This window comes from Camelus ferus, chromosome 3 (genome assembly GCF_009834535.1).
Source record: "Camelus ferus isolate YT-003-E chromosome 3, BCGSAC_Cfer_1.0, whole genome shotgun sequence".
Classification (NCBI taxonomy): Eukaryota; Metazoa; Chordata; class Mammalia; order Artiodactyla; family Camelidae; genus Camelus; species Camelus ferus.
Genome location: NC_045698.1, coordinates 70598274 through 70622248, shown reverse-complemented (window position 1 = coordinate 70622248; position 23975 = coordinate 70598274). Strand labels below are relative to the sequence as shown.

General features: G+C 34.3%; 1 long non-coding RNA gene across 1 annotated transcript; it reads right to left on the bottom strand.

The window, feature by feature from the left end:
- Positions 1-507: 507 nt before the first annotated feature.
- On the bottom strand, positions 508-23756 carry LOC116662639. Its single transcript, XR_004318618.1, has 3 exons — positions 23745-23756; positions 13586-13589; positions 508-602 (listed from the first exon to the last, which is right to left on the bottom strand). It is a non-coding gene; the product is annotated as an uncharacterized LOC116662639 (long non-coding RNA).
- Positions 23757-23975: the final 219 nt, after the last annotated feature.

Below are 23975 nucleotides of genomic sequence, written 5' to 3'. Positions count from 1 at the left end.
GTGCATTTTATGTAACTGTTATTATGTTAGGGCCTAAGTCTGCCATTCTATTTTCTGGTTTCTGCTTATTCATCCTTTTTTCCTGTCTTACTATTAGTCACTTTTGCATGCTTTTAGAGTTCCATTTTGATTTTTCTACAGTGTTTTTCAGTATGCTCTTTGTATTGTTATCAAGTAACAAGTTCTATGTATTACATTATGCATAAATAACTCACCACAGTCTATGGTATTAACATTTTACCAGTTTGAGTAAAATACAGGAAGTTGAGCTCACTTTTCATCCCTCAACCTTCCTTCATTATAAGATAATTATCTTAAATATTTCCTATATATACCTGTAGAACCATATCAGACAATACTACAATTACCTAAATTATGATAGTTTAGAATAATTTAGAAACCTCAAAAGGAGAAGGAAAATGTATAGTTCTCACCCATATTTTTGTTTTTATCATGTTGCTTATTCCTTCTTGGTATTCCAAGATTTCCTTCTCTTACCATTTATTTTCTGTTCAGAGTTTTCTTTAGCTATTCTTTCAGAACAGGTCTGCTGTAACAAATTATCCTAATTTTCTTTCATCTGAGAATATCTTGACTTCCCCCTCATTTCTCAAGAATATTTTCACCAGACATAGAATTCTACATTGATAGTCCTTTTCTTTTAGGACTTTAATAATGTATGCTATGTCCTTGTGGCCTCTGTGGCTTCTGATGAGAAGTACATCATTTGTCCCTATTCTTAAGCAGTCCCTACTGTCATTGCTTTCAAGATTTTTTTCTTTGTCTTTAATTTTCAGAGGCTTGCCTATAATGTGTCAACATGAATTTTGGAGGGGTTTGAGGTTTGAACAACTTCTTCACTGACTCTTAACATATTTAGGAAGCTTTTAGTCATTATCTCTTTGATTACTTTTTTAGGCCCACCCTCTTCCTCCTCTCCTCATGAAGGGACTCCAGTGACATAAATGTTGAATCTCTGGTTGTCCCACATATCCCAGAAGCTCTCTTTATTTATTCTTTTCAGTCAATTTTACCTCTGTTGTGATTCCTTTTGCTGCCTCGGCACAACAGTCTAAAAAAGGGAGGCAGATAAGGTAGACATTGGAAAGGAAAAAATGGCTATTCTCTTTTCTAATATTTGGGAATTGAGAAAGAAGAGGAAATACTGGTTGGGAGAATGAATGGGCAGGATCTAATTAAACTTATAAAAAAAATCCTAAATGTCACAAGAGACTTCATAGTCCCCTTCAGATATAATTCCAAATAAAAACAATCATAAAAATCATAAAAGAAGTAGAAGAAATGCCAACAAAAATTTTGATTTTTTTCTAACTATGACTACTTTTATGTTTAATTGTGAAATATCCATGACTTCAAATAAAAATTTGAATAATTTCCCTTCTTCGTTTTTGCCCTAAGCATATCTCCCATCTGCTTGTGGAATAAACCAACTTGACAAATTAATACATAAATGTAGTAATTTCCCCTTATATACAGACATTAGTTGTATTAAAGAGGTAACAGAACACATTCAAACAAATAATAGTCCAAATAGTAAAACATGTTTAAGAGAGTCATAAATAGGAGAGAGTGCTTGAAAGTAGCTAATAATAACTGTTAAGATAAAATGAAAAGATTAAATAACCAGAAAGCTGAAAAACATCAGGGAAAGTAACTTCCAAGAACTGAAGATGAAGCTGACTTTAGAGGAGAAATTCAGAGTCTTACAATGGAAAAGTCACACAGCTGCAGAGCATTTCCAGTGAAAGCTGGGCAGGGTGTGGGGCAGGGGAAGACAATGTTGAACTCATATGGGAAATGAATGCACTGCCACATCCTATTGTTCAACTGAGCCAGCCTGAAAATTTATGCGAAGTTCAGAGTTAGTATACATAATTTTATTCTAAAGCTTTCTTCCTTGAATTGCTACTAAATTTTAAATAAACTCAGGCATAAGCATTTACTAAAATCATTATGATTCCATTACCCATGACATGCAGATCTTTATCCATCATGCCAGATACTCTTTGCACTGAATTCTGTTCAAAGTTTCTCTTCTGACTTTTTATTTATTTAGTTTGCAGAGCTTCAGTAAGAAACACCCAGTGTCACCTGAAAGGACACATATTGCACAAAACTAATTTCCTCCCTTACTGGAACTATGTGATGTGTGACTTCCCATTGAGTACAACTGCCAACAAGGCACAGGTGTGCACCACATGAGGAGGTGAAAATGTGATTATAGGAAGAGAAATGTCATGATTCTGTCCCTATATCCATAATGTAATCAACCCCAAATGAGTTCCTGCTTTGCTTTCTCATAGTAAACACCAAACCTGGGAAGCAAGAAAACCAAAAACGTTGCCATACCCAGATTCATAACTACTGTAATTGGATTTAGAACTAAGAAGAAAAGCCTCTTTTTTCCCACTTCATTGATTCTTTGGTTTACTACAGAAAATTATCCTGGAAATCCTTTTCTTTCTAATTTTTCATGCTACACTAATTGAATTGGCAAAATTCAACATCAAATGGGTTTTCTTTATTCTTAAATTTAAGTAAATCAACCATTTAACACTTTTTCTTTAAAAAGTAGTTCAGAAAAATTACAGCTTCCTTTTGTTTTCAGTGACAAAAACATTGTTTCAATTGGAAATGCTTATAAATTTGACTCAGTTAAAGTAAATGAACTTACCTACCCTAAATAAGGCAAGACAAATACTATTACACCAGTCAAATATTATTCATTCAATAGCTACTTAATTCAACTTAGATGGATAAAAATAACTTATATACAGGGTTATTCAATGTAGAATTACTTGCACTAGCATGTTTGGAAAAAACATAAATATTCATTAATAGAGGACTAATTAAGTAAAAGGATAAGCAAGATCTTTATGTTCTAATATGAACTAATGATCTCCAATACATATGACTATAATATTCTACCCTTTGTTTTAAAAAGATAAACAAGAATGTATGCATTTGTCTATAAACACATACAATATTTCTATAAGAATACAAACAAATGGATAACTTTGGTTGTCTGAATGGAGAAAAATTAGATGGCTGAGAAATATTGGTTTAAGGGAAACTTTCTTTGTTCTCATTTTACAGTTTTTGAATGTTTGAGCCATGTAAATGACTATTCAAAATATATTAAATTTTAAATTTTAAAATTTTAGAAATAGTGATTAAGTTTATAGCATGTTAAAATGTGATCAATGAAGTCAATAACTATATCGTACTCTGTAGATAGATTATCACTAATTTTGTACTGAATGCATAATACATCATACTTATATCAAAGCAATTAAAATCTCATGAGATAAACATGATCAGGTTCAGTTAATCCAGATGAGCCCCTAACACTGAAGTCTACTCAGTAGAACTGATTTTACTTGTGGGAAAAACAGGCAACAAAGATGCATTTTGATGTAGGAAACATATATCAATATGACCAAATTTACCTCTTCTACCATTAAGTCTGTTTTATGAAATTCTCCCTATTGGTAGACACAAGAAGAACTATTTGGAGAGAAGTTTACAATATACTGGCTAGCTTACACATTAACATAAATTAGATCACATAATTGAACACAATCTACTGTAGCCAGGTTTAGGGAACCAAAGGAAGATAACACGGGAAAGTTTCATTCTTGCAGAAAGGAAAACTTTGGAACCATCTAGAATCTTTCCTGGATCTACTGAATACAAGAAATGAACATGCCTAGTACCCGATTACTAAGTTGTTAGATATCCAAAAGGAATGGTTTAAACAGACATAAAAAACCTTAAAAAAAAAAAAAAAACTTGGTTTAATTTTAAATTTTGAATAAGGCTAGCTCTAGGCAATGGAAATACAAGTTTTATTATATATAGGCGGTACCCATTTACCCCAAGGAATTAAGAAATTCAATGTCTGATTATAAGTCTCTGATTGAATAACTACCATTGGTATTATTAAAGATCACAATATGCTAAAAGCGCTTTACCCATTAGAAAACTTTTCGTTAAATTGGTACCCAAAGAAGCCAAATGAAAATAATAATCAATAATGGCAAGGGCAGATAGTAATTAAAAGACACCATACAGTAATTATAATGATAAATATAGAGCAAGACTAAGATTAGTGACCATCTTTGTGTTTAAATCGTTCTTGGAGATGTCCCCTTTCCAAAAGTTTTCTTTTCCTTTAGAGTTTGTTGATGTAGGAAGCAGACCCCCAACTACTTTCAGTTGGGATTTTACAATTCTCAAGTATATACATTATGTCTGATGGAAGGATGCCAGTTTCAGATGGCAATATTTTTTTAAGCACCAGTAAGAAAGTAATAAAAAGGAGCCTGCAATAGGCAAAATTATTCCAAATGGTTGGCCCAAAAAAGGTGACTGCAGGTGCAACTAAAGTTTTAATGCTGGAAATATTTTAATATAGTCATTAGATATTTTGAAAATGCATGTTCTTTCTAAGAAAAAAAATTGCTCAGAGAGAAAAATTATGTCATAGGATCAACAATAAACACAAATATGTTTATATGAATATCAAAAAAAGTTTAGAAATAGTATTACGGTCAAAGTGAGAAAACGTTCAGTAATTACAAACATCATTTCTAAATTACCCAAAGTTATTTTAAAGTCCCTATTTAAAGTAATAGAGCTTTCTCTCTTATGCTAAAATAATTATTATAAAAGTCAAACAAATCAATTTTTCTCAAGAAACACAGTATTTGAGGGGCTTGAAGATGGCAGAATAGAAAGACATGGAGCTCACCTTCTCGCACCAATACAACAAAAGTACACTACGTGTGGAACAATTTCACAAAATACCTACTGAACTCTGGTAGCAGATCATGTACAAGTGGAACTATAAGAAAAATCTTCATGAAGCCTACCAGGAGGAAAAAGAGAGAATCGAGACAGGACCTGCACCTGGGGAGGGAGCAGCAAAAGAAAAAAAGCACTCTCACCCTGGGAAGCCCCCTCTGTAGCAGGGAGGTCAGCTGGGACAGAAGGGTAGCTTCAGAGGCTCAGAGGGGAACATGGTAGCTGCTTTGCGGCAAACAGAATGGAGAAAAACCGGCGTAGAGGATGTGAGTGGTCCCTAGCCCAAGTCAACCAAAACTGAATCAAGAAGAAATAGATAATTTGAACAGACTGATCACTAGAAGTAAAATAGAATCTATAATTAAAAGAAAAAAAAAAAACTCCCTGCAAACAAAAATCCAGGACTGGATGGCTTCACTGGGGAAGCCTACCAAACATACAAAGAACTTGCATTAACCTTTCTCAAACTCTTCCAAAAGATTGACAGGGAGGGAAACTCCCAAACACAGTCTATGAAGCCATCATCACCCTGATACCAAAACCAGACAAAGACACTACCATAAAAGAAAATTAACGGTCAACATCTTTAATGAACATAGGTGCAAAAATTCTCAACAAAATATCAGCAAACCAAATCAAACAACACATAAAAAGATCACACACTGTGATCAAGTTGGATTCATCCCAGGGACACAAGGATGGTTCAATATACATAAATCAATCAATGTGATACATCACATCAACAAAAGAAAGGATAAAAATCACATGATCATCTCAATAGATGCATAAAAAGTATTCAACAAAATTCAACATCCATTCATGATAAAAATAAATTCTTAACAAAGTGGGCATAGAGGGAACATACCTCAACATAATAAAAGTTATTTATGACAAACCCACAGCCAACATAAAACTCAACAGTAAAAAGCTTAAAGCTTTCCCACTAAAAACTAGACTAAGACAAGAATGCCCACTCTCACAATTTCTATTCTATAAAATATTGGCAGTCCTAGCCATGGCAATCAGAGAAGAAAAGTGATAAAAGGGACTCAGATTGGAAGAGAAAAGGTAAAATTATCACTACATAGAGATGACATGATACTGTATATAGAAAACTCTAAAGACTCCATGCCAACAACTACGAGAGCTGATAAATGAATTCAGCAAGGAGGCAGGATACAAGAAAAACACACAGAAACCTGTGACACTTCTTCACACTAACAATGAAATATCAGAAAAAGAATGTCATAATGCTATCCCTTTTAAAATCACATCAAAAAAATAAAATACTTCAAAATAAACCTGACCAAGGAGGTGAAAGACTTATACATGGAGAACTATAAATGACTAATTAAGGAAATTAAAGATGACTTAAAGAAGTGGAAAGATATCCTATGCTTCTGGATTAGAAGAATTAATATTGTTAAAATGGCCACACTACCCAAGGCAATTTACAGACTCAATGTGATCCCTATCAAACTACCCAGGACATTTTTCATAGAACTAAACAAATAATCCAAAAAATTATATGGAATCCCACATAAATCCCAATTCAAGACCCAAAATTGCCAAAGCAATACTGAAGAAAAAGAATGAAACTGGAGGAATTACCCTCCCAGGCTTCAGACAATATTACAGAGCTACAGTAATCACAACAGCATGGTATTGGCACAAAAACAGACATATGGATTAGTGAAACAGAACAGAATGCCCAGAAATAAACCCACACACTAATGGTCAATTAATCTTTGACAAAGGAGACAAGAATATAAAATGGAGAAAGACTTTGGCAAGTGGTGTCTGGAAAATCGTACAGCTGCATATAAATCAATGAAGTTAGAACACTCCCTCACATCATACACAAAAGTATACTCAAAATGACTTAAAGGCTTAAACATATAAGACAAGACAACATAACCCCCCTAGAAGAAAACACAGGCAAAACATTCTCCGATATAAATTGTAGCAATGTTCTCACAGGTCAGTGACCAAGGCAACAGAAATACAAACAAAAATAAACAAATGGGACCTAATTAAACTTCCAAGCTTTTGCACAGCAAAGGAAACTATAAACAAAATGAAAAGACAACCTACAGAATGGGAGAAAATATTTGCAAATGATGTGACTGACAAGGGATTGATTTCCAGAATATATAAACATGGAATACAATGAAATACTTTGGCCATTAAAAAGAATGAAATAATGCTATTTCCAACAATGTGGATGGGCCTGGTGGCTGTCATACTAAGTGAAGGAAGTCAGAAAGAGAAACAAAAATACTTATATATGGAATCAAATAAAAAAAAAAAAAAGACAAAAATGAAGTTATTTACAAAACAAAAAACAGACTCAGAGCCATAGAAAATAAACGTATGGTTACCAGTGGGGAAATGGGATGAGGAGGGATATATTGGGAATTCAGGATTTGCAGATACTAACTACTATATATAAAATAAACAAGTCATACCTTATAGCAGAGGGAACAATATTCGGTATCTTGTAATAACCTATATTGAAAAAGAATATGAACAGAAATAAATACAGATGTTAAAAAAAGAAACACAGCATTAAATGTACTGCTCAAGATTGAAATAAAGCAAATATCCCAGTCAATTCTATCCACACTTTCTAGTGCACAAAACTTTTCAATTCTGCAATTATCAAACAATAAATAAGAGAAAAACTGAAACATTTTAAAAAATAATTAAAAAGACAAAGCACCATTGGTGCATTTTAAGAGAAAACTGCAATTTCTTCACATTTTAATTTTGGTTAAATAGAAAAAAAGTAAAAGAAGTACCACAGATATAGCACATTCTGATTCTGGTAACATTGTATTTGTATATCATGAAATCTTATTCAAAAATTAACTTAAATTGGCCTCCATAATATATTATAATATAGAATAAAACACATTCTAACAGCTACAAAAGAAAGGAAATAATAATGAAAATACAGCCCACTGAGGAAGCAATTAAAGGCCTGAAAATGAATCTGTCCCATTTAACACCATCAGTAACGGTTTGGAAGAAAGATTATGAAATTTTCAATTCATGATAACTTGATGGTATTGCAAATTCCAGTAAGGAAAGAGAAGCTAGACAAATGGACCTAAATGAAAAGAAACAAAATTAGATTCAGTTTAGCAAAATTAAATTTAATATTGTACATTATCAGAAACGTAAATCATCAGTGGAAATGTAAGAGAGAAATGTCAAATTAAACCCCTAGAATTAGATAAAAATTTGAGATGAGAGCAAGATGTGCCTAATAATAACCAAGTACAGTTCAAATTCACAGTCCTGAGTTTCTATAGAATATACTTTTTCAATCAAAAGAGTTCATTATGTGCATACTGACTGCTGTCTGTCAAACTCAAGGAAGGAGTGAAATGATGAAATACCATTTTTTTTAGTCTGAGGTATCATAAAATTGAATTACACTTACATACCTCTACCCACTTTATAAACTACTATGTTAAAGTTATTTAATTGTCTTTTATGTCTGGATTATAAGTGTTATGTTTTTGAAAGGCAGGCAGGTAAGAATGAAGGAAAGAAAGAAGGAAAGTAGGAAGAGAAAGAAAACTAAGGAACTTGGAAAGGAAGAAAAATATTTAATATCCCTAAATGAACATTTAGTTGCCTACACGTTTCTTTTTATCTTCCACTTCTCCAAATACCTCTAGGTAGCACTGATCAGACAGAAAATTCTCACTTAGAATCGCGATACAAGTTCACGCGACCCAAACAAATAATTACGGTCATCACAAAGTCAAATAACTAAAATAAAGATGAGAAGAAGAGATAGGACATGGTTGAGTACATTCTATATGACAGACAGGTTGTGTACATTATCAAGTTTAATTTTCACAATGACACTAAAAGGTTTATCATTTTAAAGAGGTCACTGGAAAATAAAAAGAAACTAGCCAAAGATCAAAGAACTAGTAGGAGGCAGAAAATTAATTAAAAGCTAAGTCTGTCTGAATCCAAACCTTTCAACTGTACCACATGTTCCTCAAACTGTATTAAGCACCTTATAATACAAAACACTGAACTTTATCACTGGGACGGCAGTCAAATGAAATAGAAGAAGAATAAAAAAAGAAGGAAGAAGAGAAGATAAAAGAGGAGGAAGAAACGGCACCCCCTACTTATTTAAAATCCTAGTGAGGAATGGGATAACTACAGTTTAGAGGTCTCCCAGATTTTATAGAAGAGATTTCTCAGGCTAAATTCTGACAGATAAGGTTTCCTGGAGAAGAAAACCTTTAGTATGGGTAAGATTTGAATAAGAAAATCAGGGAGGGAAGAATTCCAAGCAGGGAAGCAGCACAATTTCAGGTAGGAATTGATGAGCAGCACAGAGGAAGAAAGGACCAAGTTCAGAACACCACATCTGCTCATATCCCCAAGTGAACTTTCATTTTTTAACATCTTTTTATACTCTAACCAGCTTAGTTTTCCCTTTTTTTTTTTTTTTTTTTTGGTTTATTTACTAGACTTTAAAATTCACAGGGGTTTGCAATATTTAACTTTTGAGATAAAATCATGTCTCATAATCTAAAATCTTTCAAGTGAGGCTGAATGTTCCATTTGACCAATTATTCCTACACAGCTGATGTTATTTGTTGCATTTTAAATTCTCATCCTTAAATTCACCCTGATTGAGCAATGATCTCCCTTTTGTGGTGATAGTTTTTTTTCTGTTAAGTGGTCATGCTATTTATTTCCAGAAATTCTGCATAGGACCCACCACCAGGAGCTAGTTTCTACTGGGACTTATGGTGAAAAACACGGCTAAGTTTTTCGTATATTACATTATCAAGGTCTTAACCCATCGATATTTTGTGCCCAAACAACAGGTGCACTGTTGAACAATAGAAGTGAATAGCTTAGGAATAAAACAAATCTATTACCCCTACTCACTTATGTTACCTAACATTACTCTCCAAAAGGACATCTTTTTCCTTAGAAACCAGTTTTCATCTTCCACTTTTTCTTGCTTCCTTGGAAGACAGACAATATTTATGCAGAGTTAAATTATCAAAAGAGGATAATGGGTAAAACATGAAACTGTTCAGCTAAAATAACTTATGGGATAACATTTTTATAAATCTTAAGAATGCAATTTTGTCTCCTATTCTTGTATCTGCCTCCAAGACCCATGAATCACAGTTGAGTGAAATCTCATTGTCAATGAATATTCCTAATAGCAGAGATGCTTCTGTAACGAGGCTCTTAACTCTCAAAACTCGGCCCTTCATGCAATTGTTCAATAATTCGACTACTGTTTACTTAACGCTTATATTAGGAGATGTTCTAAGCACAGTAAACTACAGTAAACAAATTTTCTGTTCTAAAGGACCTCACGTGGAAGGAAACCAATATAAATAAATATACAGTTAAATGTACCGTATGTCAGGTGAGAAGTGCTACAGAGAAAGTCAAAGCAAAGTAAACCAGCACAGAAAGCTAGAGGCAGTAGAGAAGGAGGTTGCCAGTCTATATAGGATGGTCATCGGGGCAGTAGCATGGACAACCCAGAGGAAAGTGAGGCTCATTTTGAATGTAAAGAAACAGTACGGATACAGAGACAGGTTTTACAAACACTGAGACCATGCCTGGATAGTAAGGTCATTTGTGTGGTATCAAGGAACTCTAAGCTGGTAGCCATCCAAGCCCAGAGCCCCAAAGGATTAACTAAATTGTGAAGAAGTTTCCAGAGCTATGAATTTCAGGTAGATAAAAAGGAGTCAAAGTCACATCGTAACGAAGAAATTTATCAAGAAGTAGAAATTCATAGAAACATAAGGCCTGGAACTAAATGTGGTTCAGGAAGTGTAAACAGTAGCTACATTACATGATGCCCAGAATTAAAGCAAATCCAGAGCTTGTGACTGATGTCATGGTCCTGACACTTTATCACAGGATTTTTTGGGACTTGGCCCCAATTTCTCAGAGGAAATGAAGAGATTACATGATCTTTCCACCAATAATAAACTCTCAGTGCCTTAAAGTGTATAATGGGGAGGCCTGGTAGATATGGAGTTACAAGACAGCTGAATGAAAGCCCTGAATTCCCCAACTTTTACCATGAGATGGTTCTAAATTTCTCAGAAAATGATTTTATATATATACCAAGTGCCCTTGTATCAGAAAATGGATTAAGAAGTAGAAATTATGAGACAGATTGTGAAGTATAAATATAGGTTAAATCACGGAATAATATACACAGACAGAAAGACAGTAACAATAATCTTTCTTTAAAATGGTCATGAATAATATGTAACTTTTGGGAAAATGTTAATGAGTCCACATCATACCTCTTCCTTCCTCCTATGATCATCTGTCTAGATACTTCCGTTAACATCCTTTTAAGGTAATTGTCTATATACTTTCTCTACCACAAAAAAAGAGCAAAAAGGAAAAAAACTTAAAATGAACTCCTTAAACTCTAACCTCTTGTATCAGTAGCCCATAGACTCCTACACAAAATATCGACAATTATATTAAAAATACATATATTGTTTAACAACGATTCCTTAAAACAATTTGTTATTATGATAGAAAACTGTGGGCATATTTAAGTTGCAGTCATAGGTTTGGGGTTTTACTTGGCTAAATTCTAGACATTTAAGCAGCCATCCACATACACTCTTCAAGTCGACTTCCACCAGGAAAAGTAAGCCACTGAGAGTCGGTGGCAATGCTCCAAACCATGATGAACCGAGGCAATTTCATTTTTGTTGACCATTGCTTCAGGTCATTGTAATTTAATGAGTAGTAATCCTATTTAAAAATATGTTGCAGGCAGCAAGATGCCTGCTGGGAGAAAGTGGCTACGCACGAACAAATCAATATGCGTTGTGTGCTTTCAACCATTCAATAATCGATTCACCCTTGTTATAAGAAAATAAATGTCAAAGTCCCCAAAGTTAATTTCTGAAGAAAGCATTTACAAGGCTATCACATTATTAAAAGTTTCCATGGGTTATCTTCTGTTTGTTTATTTGTTATTGAAATCTCTGTCCTGCATCTCACAATATCCCATTCAAGAATTCTAAGGAAATCCTAAAAGTAAATTCCAGCAGAAAGACTGGCTGCACTTCCTTACTATCACCAAAGTGTTACAGGCTTATTTGGACTAAAGCATTTTACAGACTCAACTCTTTTTTCCCCTCTAGTCTTACTTTTAAATATACCAGCTGCATTTAATAAGCTATCAAATAAGGCTTTCAGCAAGCTTAACTATAAAATGTCAGATCTTCTGCTTCATGGGTTATTCAGTAATTTTCAATTTCTCAAAATTTGTGCATTAAAAGAAGATAATGTATTCTTTAGACTAGTCAGAATTTGCAAAAGTCTTAGTTATATGCTATGGGCTTTCAACATTTCCCTGTTGCCATAGAAATGGGTTTATGAAGGACTGAATCTGTGCAGCATAATCACAAACATTAAATTGGCATATAAAAGCATTCCAGCCTAGCATCTCTACTGTCTATGCTAATGGTTTCGCTGCTTTTATAGCAGTATCTTACCAGGCTGTAATTCATTCAAGAAGCCTTAAACACTCTCTCTCATTGAACTGGATTTCAGAGTGTCTTACACACTGTGTACCATTTTTCTTTTAGCTAGCTGAGCTCTCAGCACACCATCTTGCCACATCAATGAGTTCTCTGGACGAGAAATCAAACCAGAGAACTATACACTTCAGAGTACCAAAAGCAGTGCATGAGTCTTACTCATCTGACTTCAATTAGAAGGATAATATGCGTGGTAAACGATATTCATTTTCTTTGATCCCAATCACACTGTCATTTAAATGAAACTGATTAAAAGTTCACTTCAGTGAATAAATATACTTGGTCATCTACATCACTAAACTTGATTTCCTCTTATCTCTTTTTATCTCTAAGATGGTTACCCATCATTTTTAATGGCATGGCACTTACATATAAGAGTTGAACGTGTTTAGGGTTTTGCCAGATTAATAACAAACTCCCTCTGCCATTAAACCAATCCAAAAAAAAACTCAAGCTAGCCATCCAGGCAGCTTTGGAAAAGTAATAGTCTTGGACTTGTTCCTCGGCTATAAAGTTCACTCAGGATTCCCAACCCTTCTATTTTAATGGCTCAAAACTTTGATTTTTAACTCCCTCTAGATCAAGAAAGCAGGTGTTCTCTTCTGCTATGTACCTAAACTGAAGTTAATTACATTCTTCCCTGTAACTAAAACTAGCAAGAATCAGAAATTAACAGCTACTTTAATTCTTCTGTGAGTCATCTGTCAACGTAATCTGCTTTTAGAAGGGGCACCATTCAGAAACTTTTCACTTGATTATGGAGAAGTAGTTTCATTTGAGCTGATGTCAGTAGTGTTGTTTTTATCTTTACAAAGGTCAAGTCACTTCCATAATCCTCAAAGGAAACACTAAATTCAACTCATCCTAACAAGGTGAAGAAGAGAGTGCCATTTGTCAAAACAATCAAGTGTAACTGTTTTCCTCACACTTTGGTTGTAAAGCAAAGTCAAGAAAAATAAGACCTAGCGATTATTTATTGGTTTTGCAGCCTAGCAACTGTCCCCGATTCTTGCGGTAATAATGCCCCTATTCTTATTCTATTTGATCTAGTGAGGCTGAATCTATTCTCACTAATGAAATGTATAACTTTCACTTAAGATTTTCCACTGTTCAAACACAGAATTGGTTAGGGGAGGGCAAAAGATCCACATTAAACCAGTTACGGCAACAGATCTCAAATGTAGAAAGCAGGCTCTCCTCTGAAACTGATTTTGTGATAATATCAGTTTGATGCTCTTGGAGGAACAGAAGCCAACAAAGTAGAAAGCAGGGCTAAAAGATGGGAGAAACTAGAATTCTGATAATTGTTTCAGACTATGAATTCAGCTGTATGCTAGGACTTTTCAGTTAGGTAAGCCAGATTGGGTCAGATTCTGTTTATTAAAAGGAAATAAACACATTTGGGCTTCACAATTGGAAAACAAAGATTCTTGAAATCTACTCTGCTCTATCTAAAGACTGAGACATCACCTATCAGATGCAAAATATCACCTTTAACACAAGACATAAATAAAATATTACAATATTCAATAAAAAGAGGGGAAAAAGGACAAATAGATGCCTATCAGAGCAAGTTAACTGCCTTAATTTTAGTCAATTCTTTTCTTCCCCAGAATCTGAACACTTTCAGAAGTATCAGTTATAAGTAACATGAAGTTTACCTGATAACTGCTGTAAAAAAATTACTAGAAACCTTAATTAAATGGAGTCAGGAGACCAGAAGGGGGCGCTTTCATGTCCTACAACAATAGCAGGGTCCAAGTGGAAGACGACTTCTTTCCTGGCTAGGACTCAGCCACTGAAAAACCATGGACTCTTTGTTTATGCTAGCCCTCCCAACTGCCTTTTCCCCTCTATTAAAGTGTTCTCCTTCTTTGCCATGGTTGCAGGACCCAAATTGCTATTCTCTGCTGATCCTGAATAAATTTACTTCTGTTGGAGAAATATTTGGCCGTCTATTCATTTTGGGTCAACAATGCATATATTTATTTACCATAAATTGTGGGTCCATTGTGGGGTTTTTTTTGTCTGAGAATAAAGAGTTAATGAGACATACCCCAGCATTTAAGGAGATTTTACTCAAATAGGAGATAAAGCGAAGAATAAAACAGAAGACATTCTGTTCATGGTTCCTCATTGTTTTTAAAATAAACTTGAATGGTAGAAAAAAAAACAAAGTAAAAAATAGTGTAAGAGGCTTTTAGAATTAACTAGTAAAGCAGATTCTCCCACATCTTTTGTTCTATTAGCAAGCCCTGATAATCTAGTTAATGTTGGGCAAAAGGAAGTTTCACTTGAGCCAATATGATGGCTATTCTTGTGAACTGCTTAGAGCACTCATTAATTTCTTTTCTAGCAATCTTACATCCAGACTCATATTTTTTCAGGACCAAAATTACAACCAACATTAGTTAAGGTCACAACTTCAATTGATATCAAAATTTCCTTTTAAATGTTAAATAAAATGCCAACAACAGCACGAAGCAAGAAAAGTCACAACATTTCACCCATGTAAAATATGTGGGTTTTTTTTCAGCACTTGCAGTACTAGCACACCAGGAAACATGTAATATATCTCCTCAAAAATATCTACCCAGGCTATAATATGACAAATGATATAAGTATACTTTTTTAACCCGGAGGTCTCCCTTTATCTTCTTTGGCCTGCCTATCCTTGAGAACGGTTTATCCCTTCCCCCTACAAAGCATACTTACTTATTTTAACTATCTAATGAACTATAATAGAATACTTAAAACTTATATTCAGATAGATCTGTTTCACTTTTCAAAGATGGGCAAAGTAATTCATCTCTCTGAGACTCAATCTCTTTATCCATGAAGAGAGAATAATAATAACTGACATAAGTGGTTGAGGAAGAAATGGAATGAAATACATAAAGCACTTATTAGCAAAGGACTCGCTCTGCCATATACATAGATAGATGGATGGATAGATAGATGATAGACAGACAGATAGATGAATAGATGATTCATAGATAGATAGATAGATAAGATGGATAGATAGATAGTTAGCCCCCCCCCCAAAATGATGCTAAAATGTAAAATAACAAGCCAACACACTATCTTAGAAGAGAGAGACTTTAAGAATTGAAAATCTGTGTTATGCGAATGATATGTCTGCATTGGTTTCCTCTTAATGCTCTAGAAAATTACCAGAAACAATGTTTAAAATAACACAAATTTATTATTGTTAAGTTCTGTAGGTCAGAAGTTCAAAAAAGGTCCCACTGGGCTAAAACCAAGAGACTGGCATGGCTGCGTTCCTTCAGAAGGCTCTGGGGCTTCCTTTCCCTTTCGAGTTTTTATAGGCTGCCTTCATTCTTGACCATAGCATTTTCCGATCTTTAAAACCAGCTGCATAGCGTCTTCAAATCTCTCTCTGACTCTTCTGCTTCCTTCTTATAGTTTAGAGGACTCCTGTGATTACACTGGGCCCCCTGGATAATCCAAGGTAATATCCTCATTATAAGGTTCACTGATTTTCAGCCTTAGTTCTATCTGTACCCCCAGTCCCCTCTTGCCATGTAACAGAATATATTCACAGGTTCGAGGTGTTAGGACACAGGCACCACTGTGGTAGCCATTAGACCGCTACCACAACATCTATCCTTAAACTTATTCTTTAAACAGCAAAACTGCAATTCCTAGAATTCACCCTCAAACCACTATACTATTCATATTTCTCATTGGCCCAGAAAACACACTCACCACCTTGGACTACTATAGTAATTAATTAGTTCAAAGATCTAAATTACTCATTATTCGTAAGTTTACCTTCATGAATGATCTGAAACCCTAAAATCATGCTGCAGAAAACCAAGACTGTCAAATAATCTAGTCACTTACAAAGTATAATTTGAATCAATGTTTTAAGATGCCACGGATCATAGATCACAGATTTGGGAGGAACCTTAGGTTTCTTATACTTGAAATGTATTGTATGGTTAAGTTTTTTAATTTTGATTTTTGTAAGCTTTGTTTTCATGTATTAGTTCCCTGATTCCCTGCATAAAGCAGATCTAAAATGTATTTAGAATATAAAACTTGAAAGTCAAACAACAAACTTATAGGTAATAATAGTGTGTATGTATGGGGATGTAAGGGGTTAAGTTGAGAGAAGAGACATTCTCAAAGAGAATGTTAATTTATGGTTCTTGTTAGTATTTTAGACACTTGACTCAAATTATGGTTATAAATAATTTGAACAGTTTTGATAATTTTGGTCAACTAAATCATGCCTTTTTCTTTTTAATCATTTAGTTAGGTAAACTTAATAAATGACTAATGGTTTTGGCCTTCTGTAATAAACTTAATTTAGAAGTCCAGAGTTGAGGCATTTTCTAGGTCAGTGAGCGACATTAATAAAATCCCTATTGGTAAGAACCTTCACATCAGAGAAGAGTAGGGTTACTAGATAAAATATATCATACTAGTTACATTTGAATTTCAGATAAACCACAAATTTTTAGTATAAGTTTTCAACATACGTACACTGAAAAGTATTCATTACTTTTGAATGTCATAAGAAATTTGAATTTAACTGGACCTTCTGTATGTTTATTTGCTAAATCTGACAACACTGGAGAAGAACAAAACTCATTCCAAATGCCCTTGGGAACTATTTCTTCTTCCAAAAGAGCCCTCTCCAGATCTAAGTAGAGTGCTCAAGCTACTGGATGCAGCCCCACTTAATTTCTAATTCTCAAAGGGAGTGACCTCTCCATAGCCCCCACATAAAACTGAGGGAAATGGATGTCTTTCCTAGGCTATCATTAACAAATACATCCTTTAAAAAATCAATTAAATTCTGCATAAGAATGAGAGTGCTATAAATGTATTGGGTTTGAAAGCCAAGGACCACTGGAAGAGCCAAGACAAGTGTCAAAAATGTTAGAATTTGGGGAACAAATATATTAAAGCCTCCTCTCTGGCTCTCCTATGTGTGTGCATACTTTATCACAGATTAAATTTAATGTGGGGGCCATGCACCAATTTTTTCAGACTGATAAAACACTATATGATGTCTGTAAACACAATGCCACAATTCTGTGTAGTTTTCCAGGGATTCAAGAGCCCACTAAAATCCAAAAAAACTTTGGTTGTAATCTTCTGTCAAATGTTAAAAAACATTCTCAGAATATTAACACTTTCAAATAGACATACTTATCAAAATTTCCCCTTATGTTTGATGTTTTTAATATCTTAAAGAAATATTTTCCTACAAGAATATCCTCCCATAATCTAATTGCTTGAAACTTTTATGTTTTGCATTAGCTCTATAACCTATACAATTTATTTTTGTATATGGTAGTAATACATTTTTTTTCCCACATTAAAGGCAAGGGTATTAACAACATTTACTGAATAATCTGCCTTTCCTTACCTATCATACACTAAGTACATAAAGTTTCCATTTAAGAATGAATTTACTATTTTTATGGTTACCAAAAGGGGCAGGGAAGGGGAAGGGATAAATTAGGAGTTTGAGATTAACAAATAACACACTACTATATATAAAGTAGATAAATAATAAGGACCTACTGTACAGCACAGGGAACTATATTTAATTTCTTTTAATAAGCTAAAATGGAAAAGAATCTGAAAAATATGTGTGTATAACTGTACACAGTGTATATAACTGTATAACTGAATCATTTTGCTTCACACCTAACTAACATTGTAAATCAACTACACTTCAATAAAAAATAAAATGAAAAAAAGAATGAATTTACTTCTGAGTTCCTGGTCTGTTTTATCAACCAATCTTTTTATTACATTTTCTTATTGAACTATTATTGGCCCATTACTCTTCCACATGAATTTTTAAATCAGTTAGTAAATATCTACAGAAAAAATACTTTTGGATTGTAATTGGAACAGCATTGAATGTACCGACTGATGTGAAGGAAAAATATTACCTTCATAAAATTCACAATCTCATCAATAAACATAATACATTTCTCCATTTTTCAACTTTGATGTCTTTTTATAAATTTTTTTCCATTTTTTTCAAATGTTGCTTTTATGTCCAGCAACTTTGTGGAACTCTCTTAATGCTTCTGACATCTTAAATATTTTTATTGATTTTGCATTTAGATTATTATGTTATCTGCAAATAAGAAATTACCTTTGTCATTTTTTTCAGTTCCTTAAACTAAACTTCATTTATTTTTGGTGGCTTAGTGCATTTTCCAGGTTCTCTAATATAATAATGAATAGTGGGTGTAATGTGGGGATAACTGTCATATCCCCAAGCTTCAATAAAAATTATTAAGGGATAACTGTGTCCCTCACTCCTCACATGTCTACAGACTTTAAGTTTACCACACTATGTGGCTATTGCCAATGATGAGTTTAGAAGGAACTGAACATGCTGTAATCAGCCTCTTCTGGGCTATTCTTCCTCAAAACCACCTTCCTTTGCAATGCTGGGTTCTATGGTCATCTTTGTAGCACTCATATTGAGACATGCAAAGGAAGGGCCCTATTTGAGCAGCAAGTTCAAAACCGGAGTAAAGACTTAGAAAGCCAATGTGGCTGCATAAACAAATCATGTTCTCTAAGAATCTTTGTCAGTAATAAAGCTACTGTATTTTAATCTTTCTGCTTCTTGTATCAATTTACCATTTGTTTTTAAAACTAGGAAGAAATAAAACGGCTGCTTTCATGTCCCAAAAGTAACATTGTACTCCTCCCCATTAGTTATGATTTTAAATATAATGCATACCTTTATCAGATTAAGAATGTTCCCTTCTATTCCTAATCTGTTAAATCTTTATCATGAACAAATGTTGAATTTTACTAAGTGGTTTCCTACATTGACTGAAGTATTCATTTGTTTGTTATATTTCACTGTGCATAGGAATTTATGTTGCATTCCCGATATTAAACCCTGCATAAAAGCAGACAGCCAATAGCAGTAATAAGTCGTCTAAGGTGAGACTTCTTGTTCTGTGAGCTTCTGAATAAAACTATTTGTAAAACTGTTTGGGCCTGGTATCTTTTTCAGATGGTTGATTCTTACTACTAGTTCAGTATAAACTGGGACTACTGATTATACACTTATATCTAGAAAGCCCTTACATTTCATGTCAATTTTTGATGCACAAAGCTTTGTTGTATTTCTTTTTAAACACACTATCTTTACTTTTTTTTAAAACATTTTTTATTGATTTATAATCATTTTACAATGTTGTGTCAAATTTCAGTGTAGAGCACAATTTTTCAGTTATACATGAACATATATATATTCATTGTCACATTTTTTCGTCACTGTTAGCTACCATAAGATCTTGTGTATATTTCCCTGTGCTATACAGTATAATCTTATTTATCTATTCTACAATTTTGAAATCCCAGTCTATCTCTTTCCCACCCCCCGCCCCCTTGGCAACCACAAGTTTGTAGTCTATGTCTGTAAGTCTATTTCTGTTTTGTATTTATGCTTTGTTTGTTTGTTTGTTTGTTTGTTTTAGATTCCACATATGAGCGATTTCAAATGGTACTTTTCTTTCTCGTTCTGGCTTACTTCACTTAGAACGACATTCTCCAGGAGCATCCATGTCGCTGCAAATGGCGTTATGTTGTCGGGTTTTATGGCTGAGTAGTATTCCATCGTATAAATATACCACATCTTTATCCAGTCATCTGCTGATGGACATTTAGGCTGTTTCCATGTCTTGGCTATTGTAAATAATGCTGCTATGAACATTGGGGTGCAGGTGTCATCCTGAAGTAGGGTACCGACAAAGGCTTGATCTCCAGAATATATAAGCAGCTCACACGACTTAATAAGAAAAAAATAAACAACCCAATCGAAAAATGGGCAGAAGACCTAAACAAGCAATTCTCCAAGGAAGACATACAAATGATCAATAGGCACATGAAAAAATGCTCAATATCACTCATTATCAGAGAAATGCAAATCAAAACTACAATGAGGTATCACCTCACACCAGTCAGAATGGCCATTATTCAAAAGTCCACAAATGACAAATGCTGGAGAGGCTGTGGAGAAAAGCGAACCCTCCTTCACTGCTGGTGGGAATGCAGTTTGGTGCAGCCACTGTAGAAAACAGTATGGAGATTCCTCAAAAGACTAGGAATAGACTTACCACATGACCCAGGAATCCCACACTATCTTTACTTATATCTATGTTTTATTTTAAAATATTTCATTTAAGTTTTTTTCTGTCTTGCCGTATTTGCAGTTATTTTACTAGTCTTTCAAGGAACACACTCTGGTTATGTTGGCTCATTTTTTTCAATCTGGTTGATTGTTTTCCGTTTTATTAAATCTTGAAAATTCATAATTCTTCAGCCAGAGGAGGACTTTACATTTTTATTAGATATACATAAATTTAAGAAGAAATTTTCCTTCAAATCACTCTTTACATTCAATACAATTTCAATTCTAATTCCAAAAGGATTTTTCTGTAGAACAAACTCTGAAGTTTATAGAAGTATAATAAAATGACATGAATGCCAAGAAGGCTCATATTAGAGGGATTAAGATTCAATTAAGTGATGAGCTAGACAACAGTCTGCCCCTCAATTAAGATAAGCAACAAGTAAAGGGATTCAAATTAACATTTCATATCCAAAGTGAGTGAATGAAATAGAAAATAATCAACCAGCTATTTAGAATAACATACACATAGAACTTGACCTGCAGCCAATCTTTTCCTACCCAGATGTCCATCAGAAAGGTATGTGGTCTACCAATATGACTGAAGCATGCATGCATCAGACTGCATTATTATGTTCACAGACTGACATTCCTCTTTCAAAGACAAGAATTTGGGGGGGAAGAAAGAACTACAGTTTAACAGTGATTGTCCAATGGGCCTTAGAATTTTAAGTTAAATTTTACTTCCTACTATATACATACTGTTCTCTACTGAATGGATTAACCATAAAAACATGAGACTACTTCATAGTAAGAAGCAATAATATATATTACCCATGAGCCATAAACCTTATTTGTTTTTCTAATTGCTTTTGATCTTCTCTCCCTAGAGTTCAAATTCTATTCTTCTGATCCAAATTATATTTCTGCACAATATTTTTAGTCCATGTGGTAAGCATAATAGTGCCAATGATATCCACATTCTAACCCCTGAAACCTGTGACTATGTTACCTTACATTATGACAGAGATTTTCAAAATGTGATCAAGTTACGAATCTTGAATTGGGGAGATTATTCTGGATTATCCAGATGACCCAATGTAACCACAAGGATTCTTATAAGGGAAGAGGAAGACAAGAAAGTCAGAAAAGGAAATGTGACAACAGAAGATGAGAGAAAAAAAAGAGAGAGAAATGTCAAGATACTACCCTGTGGGCTCTGAAGATGAAGGAAGAGACTAAGAAGCAAGGAATACAGGCCACCTCTAGAAGCTAAAAACGAACGGAAACAAACTCCCCCCTAGAGCCTCCAGAAGGAATGCAACCCTGCTGACACCTTGCTTTAAGGACTTCTGACCTCATAGCTGTAAGAAAATAAATTTGTGTTGTTTTAAGTCACCAAGTTTCTAGTAATTTGTTACAGCAGCAATAGGATACTAATATAATCCAAAACATCAGTTGTATAAAGATTATCAAATTTCTTCACATTCTTTAATTGACATTAATTTTGACTATAAGTCCATCTCTCAGCTAGGTAGGCATGAAATTCAACATCTGGAATTCTTGCTCTCTGTGGCATCTGTCCCCACACGATGCTTCATGGTGTCCTATAAAACACTGACAACACCAAATTCTGGTAAGGACATGGAGAAACAAACTTTCTTCACTGCTGGTGAGAATGCAAAATGGTACAGCCACCTTGGAAGATAGCTTGGCAGTTTCTTACAAAATTAATCACATGCTCACCATACGATTCAGCAGTCACACTCTTTAGTACTTCTCCAAAGGAGTTTGAAACTTATGCCCACACAAAAATATGTACATGGATGTTTATAGCAGCTTTATTCACAATTACCAAAATCTGGTACCAGGATGTCCTTCATTAGGTGGATGGATACATAAAGTGTGTACATCCAGACAATGGAAAATAATTCAGTGCTAGAAAGGAATGAGTTATCAAGCCATGAAAAGACATGTAGGAACCTTAAATGCATATTACCATGTGAAAGAAGCCAATCTATAAAGGTTACAAACTGTATGATTCCAATTATACGATATTCTAGAAAAGGAGACTAACAAGATCAGTAGGTGCCAGGAATTTGGGTAGGGAGGGGTGCATAGATGGAGCACAGAGGATTTTTAGGGCAGTGAAAAACTCTGTATATAAACATAGAGATATTTTCAATAGGGCAATTTCTTTGATACGTAACATTCTATTAGAGAATTTCCTGTTTAACACAGCAAATTTCAAACATCTATTTATGTTTACTCCCTTACCAGGGATGTATGGTATGATGATAACAAGATAATAAACAGTTTTAAATCACAAGGAAAAAAAAAAGAGGAAACAACAGTGGACAATATATGTCAATAAATGTTAGGATATGGAAAGGAAGCGATTGTGCTGTAACATACTTAAATGTGTGGAGAAAACTAAAACTTCAGCATATACAATGGGGCACACCAGTGAGACAACGTCAGCTTACGCTGAAGAATTCTGGATAGTCTTAGGAAGGCCTCTGCAAGTGGTGGGCTAAAAGCAGAAGTGTATACCAAAACAACCTGCCCTTCAGACAGCCCCTCTCCTCAGGCCCAGAGCCCCTACTCCAGACAACCAGGCAACCACTCCCTTTGGGAAGAGATGGAGAACTTAAGTCTAAAGAAAGTAACCAGAAAGGATAAAAACATTGGGGAGGCAGGGGTGAGGAGAGTAAAGTTAAATTCTATGTACTGACCAATGAGTTTCCAGCCCTCTCTCCCACCTAAACTCTCGTCATGCCAGCAGCCAGACACACTATCAGTAGAGTGAATTAATCTCTGAAGAAAATGCTCCAAAAAAAGGCCAACAAGACACTTGAGGGGCCCAGAATGAATCTTCTGGATCTCTGTTAGATACACTTTGTATATATAACACTGCCTCCACACACACACCATAAAGTTCTTCATCAGTTTTTTAGTCCTCACTCCTAAATTTGAATCATTGCCAAAAACCAAGAGATTTGGGGGGGGGGGGGGGAGGCCTTCAACATGAAAAAGAGATAGCCGATAAAAGGAACGTGGCAAAATAGAAAATGTAATGATTGAAAAAAAATTTTGAGTGATAAGAGAAGCTATTTCATCCTCAAAAGAAAACAAAGTAAAAAAGGTGCAAGTATTTTTTTTAATGGGGTATACCAAACAGGAAGAGCACATAGAAATATTACAACAAAATAGCTTAAACATAAGTTTTAACAGAGTATTTGGAAGATTTAAATGAGTCTACCTTGCCAAAAGAGAATTAAAAAAAAAAAATCAAGAAAAGAGAGAGGGAAAAGAAGAAGCAAGGATAAGAAAATTAGATCAGAGCAAGAAGCCAAATATTTACCTAGCAAGTGTTCTAAGTCTAAGTTAAAGAGAAAAAAAGAGGAAAC